The sequence below is a fragment of the Cryptotermes secundus genome, unplaced genomic scaffold (assembly GCF_002891405.2).
Source record: "Cryptotermes secundus unplaced genomic scaffold, Csec_1.0 scaffold81, whole genome shotgun sequence".
In the NCBI taxonomy this organism is placed as follows: Eukaryota; Metazoa; Arthropoda; class Insecta; order Blattodea; family Kalotermitidae; genus Cryptotermes; species Cryptotermes secundus.
The window spans coordinates 526,554-539,254 of NW_019718023.1; the positions used below are offsets into that span (position 1 = coordinate 526,554).

Sequence of the window (12,701 nt, forward strand, 5' to 3'; positions counted from 1 at the left end):
GAGGTAGATAGAGACAGACAGATAGAAAGAGAGGCAGATAGAGAGAGACAGATAGATAGAGAGACAGAAAGATAGACAGATAGAGAGACAGACCGAGACAGACAGATATATAGATAGATAGACAGATAGATAGAGAGACAGACAGGTAGATAGAGAGACAGAGACAGAGAGACAAACAGACAGACAGATAGATAGATAGATAGATAGATAGATAGATAGATAGATAGATAGATAGATAGATAGATAGATAGATAGAATTATTGGAGCTCAGTGAATTTTTGTTCATGAAGAATTATTCTGTTTAAAAATATCTGCCTGATCGTCGTGACTTGGGCAGGCAATGTCGCGCAAGGAATCACAGACTTGCTTGTTCTGGTTCCCACTCTCCGCGGAAAATAGAATATCATGTGACGATGTACATCGCCAAACGTAGAAGATATTTTAAACACCGTATATAACTAATCTGAAGTTCCGCCAAACATGTAGACTCTTAGAGACAAATTGGTCACAGTTAACGCGCTGTCTGGACGTCTCGATGTGAACTGCCACTGTCCCATCTACCCGCGGGCGGTATGCAGGGAGCGCCTGCAGCCTCCCAACTCCTCGCCACCACTCAGACATGACCTGACACACCATCACCTCAGTTTTCACAATCGCCAATTCTACTCCAAAATACGTCATCCTTTAGAGTACTTATTATATGATGGATAACTTTTCAATCACTTGTACCCTATATGAGGCCAGGGACCAACACTTGGATAGTGGAAAACGAATTTCCTTTTTATCTAGATAGTAGCGTTAGACCTCTCCCCAAGACCACCCACCCGGGGGCGCGCCTGAACAATTGCCACAATGCTTCAGCATTTCTTCAAGGTGCCTCAAGCTAATGGGGCGTGACCCATCAATACCGGTCTAGTTAAGGGAAGCTTGGCCGAAAAAGCATTGTGCAAACAGATCTTGTCTTCCCAAGCTGTTACATGGATCGCAGTCCACGGTTCTCATACAAAACGTGGAAAGAAGAACGCTGGAAGATATTACCGGCCCTCTTTAGTGGTTACAAATGTTTCGGAACAAAATTCTGCTTCCTTCTTCAAGGTAACAAATGGAGGATTTCCTACTTACGTTTCTGTAGTTCAAAAGATCATAATATGAATCTTCGTTGTGAAAATCTCGATTCATCCTTCCTTCTTACTGAAAGAATAATTCAAATTTGGGCAGAGCGTGTAGTTCCAAAATGCGTCCGAAAAGTTCTGTTCTTCTGTGGTTTTTAAATTCATTTACTAAGCATCGTGGCGGCAGGACACGAAGTTCCAACAAAGCTGTTACTCTGTCCGGTACAATACATGATTCTCAGTCAGTTACAGCCACTTCATGCACTTAAGGCGTTTTCCTTCTAAAACACACAAAGACATTCCGCAACAGTCTTCTCTGTCATCTGAATGCATGCTTCGCAGCATTTGGTGGCGGGGTAAAGCTGCCGAAGCGTGACTGTAATCCCTCGAAAATCCATATTAATATTCCCAATACTCTTCTCTATTTTCTAGATGAATTCTCAAAACACATTTGCAGCTTAAATAAATAATATTTTGACCCTATATATCATCAACATTTATTTATTTATCAGTAATCTGTCAGACGACAGGTCTACAGTCTCTCCCAAAACAGTTTCTCCACTTAATGCGATCTAGAGATTTCTCCTTCAAATGAGAATATCCTCTTCTGTCCCCAAGGTCATCTAGCATCTTCTTACGTCTTCTGGTTCGCATACATGGTGTCTCTGTGTTTGGAAAGAGACTATCCAGGAAAAGTGATAATGTGGTAGTTTTTCCATTTGCTTTCCACATCGCAGTACACGCCTGTTGCTATACGAACTTGAACCATCTCGAGCATCATTTGCTCTGTGCTTCAAGTCGCTACTGATGACGCTGCTTCCGGCATCAGTTTTTAGTTTTTGGTGTCCCTCTTCGTCTGATGCCTACCCTTTGACCTGTCCAGCAAAGGAGGCTCTGCCAGTAGTTACGCTACCGCTGGTATAGCTCTCAGGGTCCTTGGCATACTCAAACCCCCTCACCACGATAAGGTGGAGGCACCAACGAGAGGGATCATCAACAAGGGGATCGTAAATAAATTAGATATTCAGTGTACTGCGAAATGAAAATTCTAATTATAAGGATGTGATCCTTTTATAATTTTGAATTGTATAAGAAATTGAATTTCTCTATTTCATCTTGTGCTACAGATCTGATTTAATGGACAAAAAATATAATATACTTAATGTACAGCAACATATATACATTATATACACAGAATTTCCCTCTATTTACCTAATATCAAAAACATGTTTGTGTCATGAACTAAGATCCCGTAAGTAACTGTATAAGTTACATAAAGCTGGACCACGCCATTGTTCACGCGGTTAGTTGCAGGCTTCCCACTGCGGCGGCCTGGGTTCGATCCCGTGTCTGGTCAAGTGGGATTTGTGGTGGACACAGTGGCGCTGGGGCAGGTTTTCTCCTAGTACTTCGGTTTCCTCTGTCAATCTTCATTCCACCAAATTCTCCATCATCATAATCACCCGGAATAGGCTACAATAGGCCAATCAGTGGTCACCGTGCCGAGTGGACCCAGTTGGACTCCACCCCCACCCCACTAAGTGAATTAAAAAAAATACATAAAGCTACCGCATGTATATATCAATTAGACACAAATGTAGAGTTAACTTTACAATAGTTAGGAAGAAGAAAGCAGACGAAATTACAGGCCAAAGACATAAAATATATTTATATAAATTGTAGAACTTACCAATTGCTCGTACGATGAAAAATTCTGATATTTAATATTTGTGTGAATTAGGATTTATACGTATTTGACTGAAATTAATCATAAATACATACTTCACGGTAACTTTCTATTTATAGCTGGAATACCAAAATTAATCCAAATCCTTAATGCATTTTCTGAGATTAACCAAGCGAACACCCAATCACGTTCACTTTTAACAACCAAAAATGATCAAAGTGACATAGGACCGCAACCACAGTTTACAGTACTGAGTAGGTATCAGAGCTTGCTATCTGCTTCATGGTCGTTTCTTTTGTTCTTGCCAGTTTCGTCAAACCCGAAGACGAAGGCGATTTGTTCCTCCGAAACTTCGGTTGATTTTGCAACGCACTACACGACGTTGTATCCCAGCAGCTAGATCTCTTCATAACCACCTCTGTGATAACCTCAAATCCTACCTGGATATACTCGTAGCCTTACTGCCTGACTGACTACCGAAGAGGCATGTTAGCTCCAGCAACCATCTTCCAGTGCCTTGGGCTGCTTCCGGAGGTTCACTCCCACCCACTTCGCGGGCTTCTTTCTTCAGTAATTAGTACAATAGTGATTAAGGCACAAACGCAGCGGCACGGGTTCGACCTCAATTCAGGTCATTTTGGGGTTTGTGTCAGATATAGTGACACCGAGGAGGGTTTCCCCCGAGTACTCCGGTTTGCCCTGCCAATACTCACTCTACCACCTTCTGCACATTCATTAATCAACCTATCACTGGCGCTGTGTAGTCTCGACATTGGCAGCGTTGTAAAATAAAAACATTAAGACAAAGGAAGGTTATATTATTATTTGCCATATGCTCAATGGAGCCGCATAAAACAGGATGGTACTTCGGTAACATTCCTGACTCATATTCTAGAGGTACTCGGTTCGAACTTTGGCCGGAATCACGACAATCCTGACTGAGATTTCCTTGCTATTCTTCAGTTCCTCCAGGAAGACATCGGTATAATATCTTTAAGTAGACCAGTTCACGTGTCATCCTACTATTCGATGCTATACTCTTATACAGAGTCATAAATCTACACATAGAAATATTAACTCTGACTCTATTACGTTACGTGATGCGGTGAATGAATTGATAAAGACGTGAAGTAAAGTGAAAGCATCATGATTTGAGGTCTTCAGAAACAAAACCTCCGTCCACAAGCAACCTACTTATTTTCTGCATTTCCTTTTCATTTCCACAACACATCTCGGCCGTATATGACAGTCATAAGAGGTTCTGTGGCCAAAATCTGTTTCACTGTGCCGTATTTCCCACTCCTACCACACAGAAACGCGATATATCCTAATTTAAAATAATGGACTCTATAAAAATCAATGACATAAAGGGAGGAACATAGGCTGAGGGTGTTTGAGAACAGGGTGCTGAGGAGAATATTTGGACCGAAGAGGGATGAAGTGACAGGAAGTTGGAGAAAACTGCGTAATGAGGAGCTTCATAACTTGTACTCTTCTCCAAGTATAATTCGAAAGATCAAGTCAAGGAGGATGAGGTGGGCGGGGCATGTAGCACGAATGAGGAAAGAGGGATGCATGTAGGATATTAGTGGGAAAAGAAGATGAAACGCGACCACTGGGAAGGCAGGGCGTAGGTGGTTCGACAATATTAAAATGGACCTTAGAGAGATAGGATGATATAACGCTGTATAATCCTTTGAAAGTCAACCAAAGTTTCGGAGGAACATGTCTATATAGACTTTCAACAGACTACATGGTGTTATATCACAGATGATGGCCTCTTCCCAGCCACTGCTGTGGGAACCTCAAGTCATACCTCCGTATACATGTGATTTTATGTTACTAGTAAGTTACTTAGAAGTTTGTGACGATGCTACATCAATACAATTATTATAATTTATTTAAAACAGGGCGATGTAATATTTCAAGAAACAAAACAATTGAATCCTACTTATTTTTGTATCACAGTCTAGGAAACAGTTCTGGATAGTAATTCGTTCATATGAACGTGCACTTACGCAATAAAGGAGTAGTAGATTTGTCCGGTTTCTGATGGCCTCCACGTTCACCGGAGTTCAGTAACCTATAACAACACGAATAACATCTATTACAATTAAATTACTACTGAAACATTCAAAACGAGTACATATTTGTTCTTTTCAAGTTTTCCATTTTAAAAATAATCTCTTATTATAATTCGTTGTATTATAAGAGTGTCCAATCATTTCTTCGTCCTCAATGTCTTGAGGACGATAAAACCGTAACCACAAATGGTCATTCCCCTACTCATTTGGCATATGTCTGAGAACTTCAATACCTCTATTAAGTTTCATTATCTGAACCAGAATGTGCAGAACATCTAACCCACAACTTCTTTACATGGCTGACCAGCTGTTGAGTTAAGAAAAATGTGATATCAGCTTTTAAACGATCTATCTTCAGATACGTAAGGGCCATTATCCTCTATAAACAGACGTGATCATACATCTTATTTAATATGGTGATTAGACGGCTGGGAAAGAGAGTAGTGACCGCAATTTACATATCATTATGCCAGTTTCTCAGTGATCTGGTAAGAGAAGTTGGGAACAGATTTTTTTTAATGTATATATAAGACAGGAAGATAAATGTTGTTGTATGTTATTTTATAACTGTAAATCAACTCCACACTTCGCAAATGTATTTCTTGTAGGCTATTTTTATGAGGATGACAGTACCTACAGATTACAGTGTCGAAGGCAGGATAAGTCTGAAATAATCTGGAAGACATTAGTCGTGCATTAATACAGGTATTATCCATGAATAAGGAAAACAGTAATACTTCTCAGGAAAGTCAATCCTTTAGTCCAGATTCGAACCGAATATCTCCCGAATACGATTCTACATCCTCATTATTATGCCAACCTTTTTCGTTTGAAAATGTTCAGAGCCCTTCCTGAGTAGCTAACAGTCGCTCAGCCATTCAGGAAATTCCCCACATTATATTAAAGAGATGTTCGTTACCGTGTTCAAATGAGTTTGGCACTGATCCTTATTCTCAGCCAGATTAATCCATTTCATACACATCCACACATTTTAATATTGTGACATGACGCCCGAAAGTCGGAATAATATAGTTAGGATATGCGTTCGTTTCTGGGCAACAACTAGGTAAATAGATTCCCACGCAACGAATACGCCTGCAACAATCAAATAATTTCCGTTGCTATGCAAAGGCGATTTAAAAAAGCCCTCTCAACAAAAGAGAAGCTGTGTGTTCTGCGTGGTCCGTGCAAAGTGGTTATAAATAAGAGTTCAGTTGAGAAGAATGGAGTGGCATTTGGAGACGCCGGTCTGCCAGGATAGGAGCTAGGGAGAAGAAGAATTGGAGTTTGCAGAATAATGGTAAGAAAGGAATTATACTGTGACAAAAAAACTTCACATGTGATTTTAAATGACAGAGTGTTATAAATCCGTTGCCAGGATGCGACTATTGAAGACTGAGAATCATAGTGTTTGTGTATGTGTGTGTGTGTGTGTGTGTGTGTGTGTGCAACAGTGAACTGTAAAATCTACATCAGTGACAGTATTGTAAATGCTTGTAGTTGCGAGTGATATGTATAAAGTGTCAATAAATGCAATCTAAACACCGTCTGTAAGTCATTATCCTCCGTATCTGGATAATATTTTGTAATACCGCCACTGTCTCAGCTCTAAGATCACCACTTGTCTCTTGTCCAAGACTGATGATTCAACATATTCGCAGCTACCCTCTGCACCTCGAGGCCGATATGTCTATGTAACACCTGAAGACTGGCCATGCCATCGTGACAAGGAATCAACTGTTGCAACTACAAGAGTAAAACTGCAATTCGCAAGGAATCAACTGTTTCAAATATAACAGTAAAACTGCAATTCGCAAGGAATCAACTGTTGCAACTACAACAGTAAAACTGCAATTCGCAAGGAATCAACTGTTACAACTACAACAGTAAAACCGCAATTCGCAAGGAATCAACTTTGCAACTACAACAGTAAAATTTCAGTTCGCAAGGAATCAACCTTGCAACTACAACAATAAAACTGCAAATCGCAAGGAATCAACTTTGCAACTACAACAGTAAAACTGCAATTCGCAAGAAATCAACTGTTGCAACTACAACAGTAAAACTGCAATTCGCAAGGAATCAACTTTGGCAACTACAACAGTAAAACTGCAATTCGCAAGGAATCAACTGTTGCGAATACAACAGTAAAACTGCAATTCGCTAAGGCGTGGCAATTACTTACACCAAACAAGAATCCTTATATGAACAGAGCTCTTTATTGCAAAGACATATCATTTGTTCCAAAGCAATTAGAGTGTATGTTCCTTATTGTGGTTTACTTAACGACACTATCAGTAGCTCAGGTTATTTAGTGTATGAAGACGCTTATAGTGAAAATAATCTGGAAGGTAGCACCTGTGGCTTAATCGGGATATCATCCCAGAATCTGCTTGTTGGAACTGAGGAATACCACGGACAAACTTAATAAAGATAATTAGCGTCTGGCTGAGATTCGAACTGAACACCTTCCGGATATGACAACAGATATTTATTGCTACGCCCGCTGGACTACGACCTGGACAGTAGGAGGTTCGAATACCTGAAGTGGTCAGATTTTTCTCTTCTCTACATCGTAGAGACAGTCACTGGGGCCAACCCAGCTTCTTCAATGGGTGTCGGGGCCGATTTTTCCAGAGGAAAAGCAGCCGGGACATGTAGCTGACGACTCACCTTCATCTAATGTCAAGGTCATGAATGGTGGAGCTATACCTACACTCCTCAATATGTAGTCATGGCATAATGCTCGATTAATTAAGCACAAGAACAACTTTAACTTTTATCGCTACTCCAACTTCCTACGTACACACCATAAACTTTATTAATCAAGGAAGTAGCGAAAATAATATTATAATCATTGCAGAAAGAAGAATTTTTACTGTATCATAAGTCCGCGTAGGGGTAAAAAGTTATACCTTTCCTGCCTGGCAGGCTTCAACGCTCCCAAAAACACAAATTTCTGTAGTTGAAAATTTTTATGTAAGTCGAAAGTTGATCTTACTCACTGAATATGCATCATATTCTCTGTCCGAAACATCTTCGTGTGTACGTCATCAGCAGCATAAATATTATATAAATATGTGAAGGTCGATATTCCGGTCTAGAAAACCGAAATTAACGGCCGTGACGATTCGTTGCGCTAACCACGCGACACCCTCTATCCGCAAAATTTGGCACTAAACTTCGCCGACAAGACGCGGTCGCTCGGTCGGTATAGTTCGCTTGCGGACTAAAATCACGGAATTTGTTTTGTTTTTGTTTGTTTGAAGGTCGCTATCAAATTGTGCAACCTATAAAAACGACACTTGAAGATATATATGGCAGGTTACTCCACAAGTTTGCCTACTCGAGTGCATGTGCCTACATACATATTAATATCTGTATAGAGAAAATTTCGAGAGCCGTGGTAGCTCAGTCGGTATAGCTACTCTCTACGGGCTGGGCGACTGAGGGGTCGCAGTTGGAGTCCCGGTAGAGTTAAGAATTTTTTCTCCACAGCTTCCAGATCTTCTCTGGGGTTCACCCGATCCCCTATCCGTTGGGTACCGGGGGGTTTATCCCAGGGGGTAAAGCGGCCGGAGCATGAATCTGGCCGCTCACCTCCAGCGAGTGCCGACGTCAAGAAAATGTGGATCTATATATACACTCCCCCATACGCCTTCACGGCGTAATGCTTAATTCGTTCAGCATAGAGACAACTTAATATAGCAAATTTTAAGAATCAAAACTTTTTCCAATAACCGTCACGATGGAAGGTGTTAGTTCAGCTGTTCAATAGATTTGCTCCTATGTCCGGGCCCTTAGTTGTCATCTAGAAAATGTTATTCAGTCCACATCTTCACGGGGGATCTTTGGTTGAGGAACTATGTTACAAGCCAGAAGGTCGCGTGTTCGATTATAGTTGAGGCCATTCGATTCTTTTTAATTTACCCAAATCCTTCTAGCCGCACTATGGTCCTGGGGTAAACTCAGCCTCTAACAGAAATGAGTACCAGAATTCTTCGTGCAGAAGGGGGTTAAAGGCGGCCAGCGTGTAAGTCTGACAGCCTTACCGCCTCCGTGAGCCAGTTAGCTACCAGATGTGGGAGCCTTTACGTCTCACAAACCTATGGGCCTTCGTGGCTTTTTACAGGAGTAGCCTTACATCATAACCTTCTACCATATCTTCACAATCCATTTTAATAATATTTTATACCATTAATTGATGTCAATTTTCCAAGAGGCCTCTTTCACTCGTGTTTCTAAATTAGCACTTCGTAGGAAACTACTACTACATGTCAATATATCACTTTATATACCAATGTTAGAAACCTGGTTATTTACTGCTGAATTTAAAATCGATTTTAATTATGAATAAATGTTATTCTTGACTGATGTGATTGAGGTTCTAACAGCAGCGACTATGAAGAGTATTACGTTCTGACATATGACGCCGTTTAGTCGTATAGAAGTTCACAGAAGTTTCGAAGAAATATACTATATCCATCTTCAGGTTTAAAGAATAAATCCATGGAAGTTTTGCTTACTGCTCCCTACGTGATATAATTGCAAGGTTCATGTTTCAACCCTGAAATTAGAGAGAGCACATTGTTTCAAATCATCCTTGAACTTCTACCGGACTTCACGGAGTCAATCCTAAGAGATATTCTTAATCGATTTTAATGACACTCTTGCAACTGGAGAATTTAGCCTGTAGCGAATGGGAGGACCGGTCCCAGTGGTCGCGCGGTCTAAGGCATGAACCGTCTTAGCCCGCTCGAACACTGGGATCGTGGGTTCGAATCCCACTCGACGCATGTATGTCTGTGTATATTTATTCTGTGTTTGTGTTGTTGTGTGTGTAGGTAGCGGCCTTGCGAAGGGCTGATCTCCCATCCAAGGGGTCCTACCGACTGTGTATAGATTAAGAAAGTGAAAAAGCGGTCAAGATTTACAAGGACTATAGAGCCATAGATAGATGAGTGGATGTGTGGATGGATGGACAGATAGACGGACAGAGAGACACATAGATAGACACAGTGAATGGGAGGACAGACTGAAAATTCGAATAATTATGACTTTGCAAACAGACTGTTGTTGCATATTTGAAAAAGGTGCTACACTACTGCTCTGAACATTATGACACTGAGGAAATCCATGAGGACAGATGTTAATTCTGACAGATAATAGCCTTGTCGAGATTCGAACCGGCTACCTCATCCATGCAAGCTTAGAGCGTGATCATTGTACGAAGCTACTGGGTTACTAAAATACTATAAAAATTCTATAAAATGTTCTACATAATTTTGCAACTGTGCTTGTCCAATGAGAAGTGTTATTAATCTTTGAGAGCAAACTGTTTTTGTTGGACACAGGCAGAACAAATGCATGTCAGCCACTTGATGTGCGCGCCTGCTCCTTGTGGGCAGCACACCTCACAACATGGGGTATCATACAAAGTGCTGAGGCATTTCTTTGTGTTGCCTTGTAGTGGCGCTGGTGGTGGTTAACATAATTTTGCATTCTCATTCTCCCCCCCCCACCCCATCACAAAAAGGAAAATGAAAAGGCAGGGCGCGAGAAGTGGATGAGAAGCTATTACAAAATGACTGGTGATCCTACGGGCATCATCTCAAAGTCTATTGTGCTATTGTTATGAGACTGGTAAATGGGTTTCAGTGGAGGAGCTCCACTATAGTTGTGAGAACTGATCGGTAAAACTGCTCTCTGCGTCGGAAGAGAAGCGATGATATGTAGGCTCGTCATACCGAATTACTGTAGCAGTCTGAAACGATTATGAGCTTCAGAAGAAACGAAATACATTTACTGACGTAACACTGTTGCAGCCGAACACAAAAGGCCAATACCAATGCCCGTCATTGGACAGGAACAGGAGCCAGTTACAACAACCTCGAATTCCCATACCCAGTTTCCATAAGCTTTATACTGATGACACCTTCCAATATCCTTGTAGAATTCTAGATTCTCACAGCGGTCGTTATGTATAGTTCTGTCTTCTGAGATATAATGCTCGGTAGTCTATTCAAATTCAAAACAGACTTTTCGGCAGAAAATGTTGCTTCCATCTTCAGGGTAAAAAAAAAGCCACGAAAGAAACCAGTGTGAAAGCTGTCTCTGTTTGCCACCTGATTTCACGGTGGTTTCTGGCTTGACTTGTTCTTAGATATGAGACATCAGTTAACTCACACATATTTCAGTTAATTTCTACCCGACTATACGCTGTCACATCTCGGAATAAAGTACTCTTCATAGTCACTCATGTAAAAGCCTCAAACCCACCACAAAAAATGTAAGTTCATATTGTAGGTTGTGAAATCACAGCAATTAAAAGCCCATGGAATTCTAACCATAAAATCAATATGATTAACCCGCACAAGGTACAGATTATGTAGGCGATTTTAGTAATGTTTTCTATTGTGTTTCTTGTGTAAATACTACTTTATGTTTGTGTCACTGAATAATTTCGTGGTCCTTTCTTTTGCCCCAAATATGTTCATGAAACTCTTTTGTTCTTTTGCTTTACTTATGTTTTCAAGGTTATATTTTCGTTGATGAAGGTACCTTCATTGTATCTTTGGCAAAATATGCAAAAAAAAAAAAAAAACATCTAAACTATTCCTACAACAAACCTTGGAGGCCCATAGTGTTATGAGGTGTCGAAGTTCTCGCATTTTTCTAGACAATAGACTTACAGATGGACGTGAGATTGTCAGCCTAACGCCCCGGCCGCCCTTTACCCCATGAAGATTCCTGGTACTCATTTCTGTTAGAGGCTGAGTCGACCCCAGGGCCATAGTGCGGCTGGAAGTATTAGGTCAATTGAAAAAGTCAGTGATCTATTTCTTTAAGATTTATTTTGAGTGTCACTATGTGTAAGCCCGGAGTGAGCAGTCCGCGAGCTAACTAGGTACAGAGTGGACAATTGGGTTTCTATTTCCGCCAAGAAAACTGGTCATCGTTTTACGTCCACATTGGCCGTGCCCTCCCCCAATTCCCTTCTCAACGGCTCCTTGCATATTTTTCTCGTGGGGCTAAAGTAGCAGACATATGAAACTGATCACCCAGCTCTATCTAGTGTCAATATTAAGAAAGCTTGAAGCTTAACCTTTATTTCGTTCATACGTCTTCATGTGTATGAAAATAGCCACACAAATTCAATTTTAAATATAATTTTTGGATTCTCTTTGGAAACGATCCACTTATCGTCCCCCCCCCCGTGTCACGAAGAGCTATGCTGGTGGGAGTATAATCTCCTGGTAGCGCCACGACCCGTCCAGAAACATTAAAGGATAGGGGCTAGACTAAGTGTTGAGGTTTGGACATGAGGCTTACGAACCCGTCCCGGTAAATTTTCCTGTTACGAAATCACGGAGGCGGTGGAGGTAAAATCCACACACGGTTGTAGCGTCAGTAAATAAGATGTAATCTGAATACAAAATTAGTTTTATCGATTCTGAACCCGTATGTATGCCTGGGAGGTAGTTTGTGAAATTCAGTATTACTGTTTCTTCACAATGACGCAGTGAATAGTGACGGCTTTCCTGTCGATCAAAGCAAAGGCTTCCACACACACACACACACACACACACACACAACAAGCATAATTATCATTACGAAACCTGTGACGTGTTCAAGCCTGCTTGCCCCCAACCACTGTATGTCCGATTAAGGCCTCCCACTGAACACAAAGATAATACTTAGAGGCACGCATAACTCTCGTTTGTACACAAGGTTACAGCCACTTCGTATAAATCAAACTACCATTGCATTATCCTGTGATGTCACACAGAGAAAAGAGCTGCATCCAGTAAATTATCT

General features: G+C 40.9%; 1 long non-coding RNA gene across 1 annotated transcript in view; it reads right to left on the reverse strand.

The window, feature by feature from the left end:
* The window catches only part of LOC117282424, a 155,415-nt gene that overhangs the window by 49,859 nt on the left and 92,855 nt on the right, over positions 1 to 12,701 (reverse strand). The window contains exon 2 of the long non-coding RNA XR_004513174.1: positions 4,818 to 4,882. This is a non-coding gene — a long non-coding RNA (uncharacterized LOC117282424). The remainder of the gene's footprint in view (positions 1 to 4,817; positions 4,883 to 12,701) is intronic.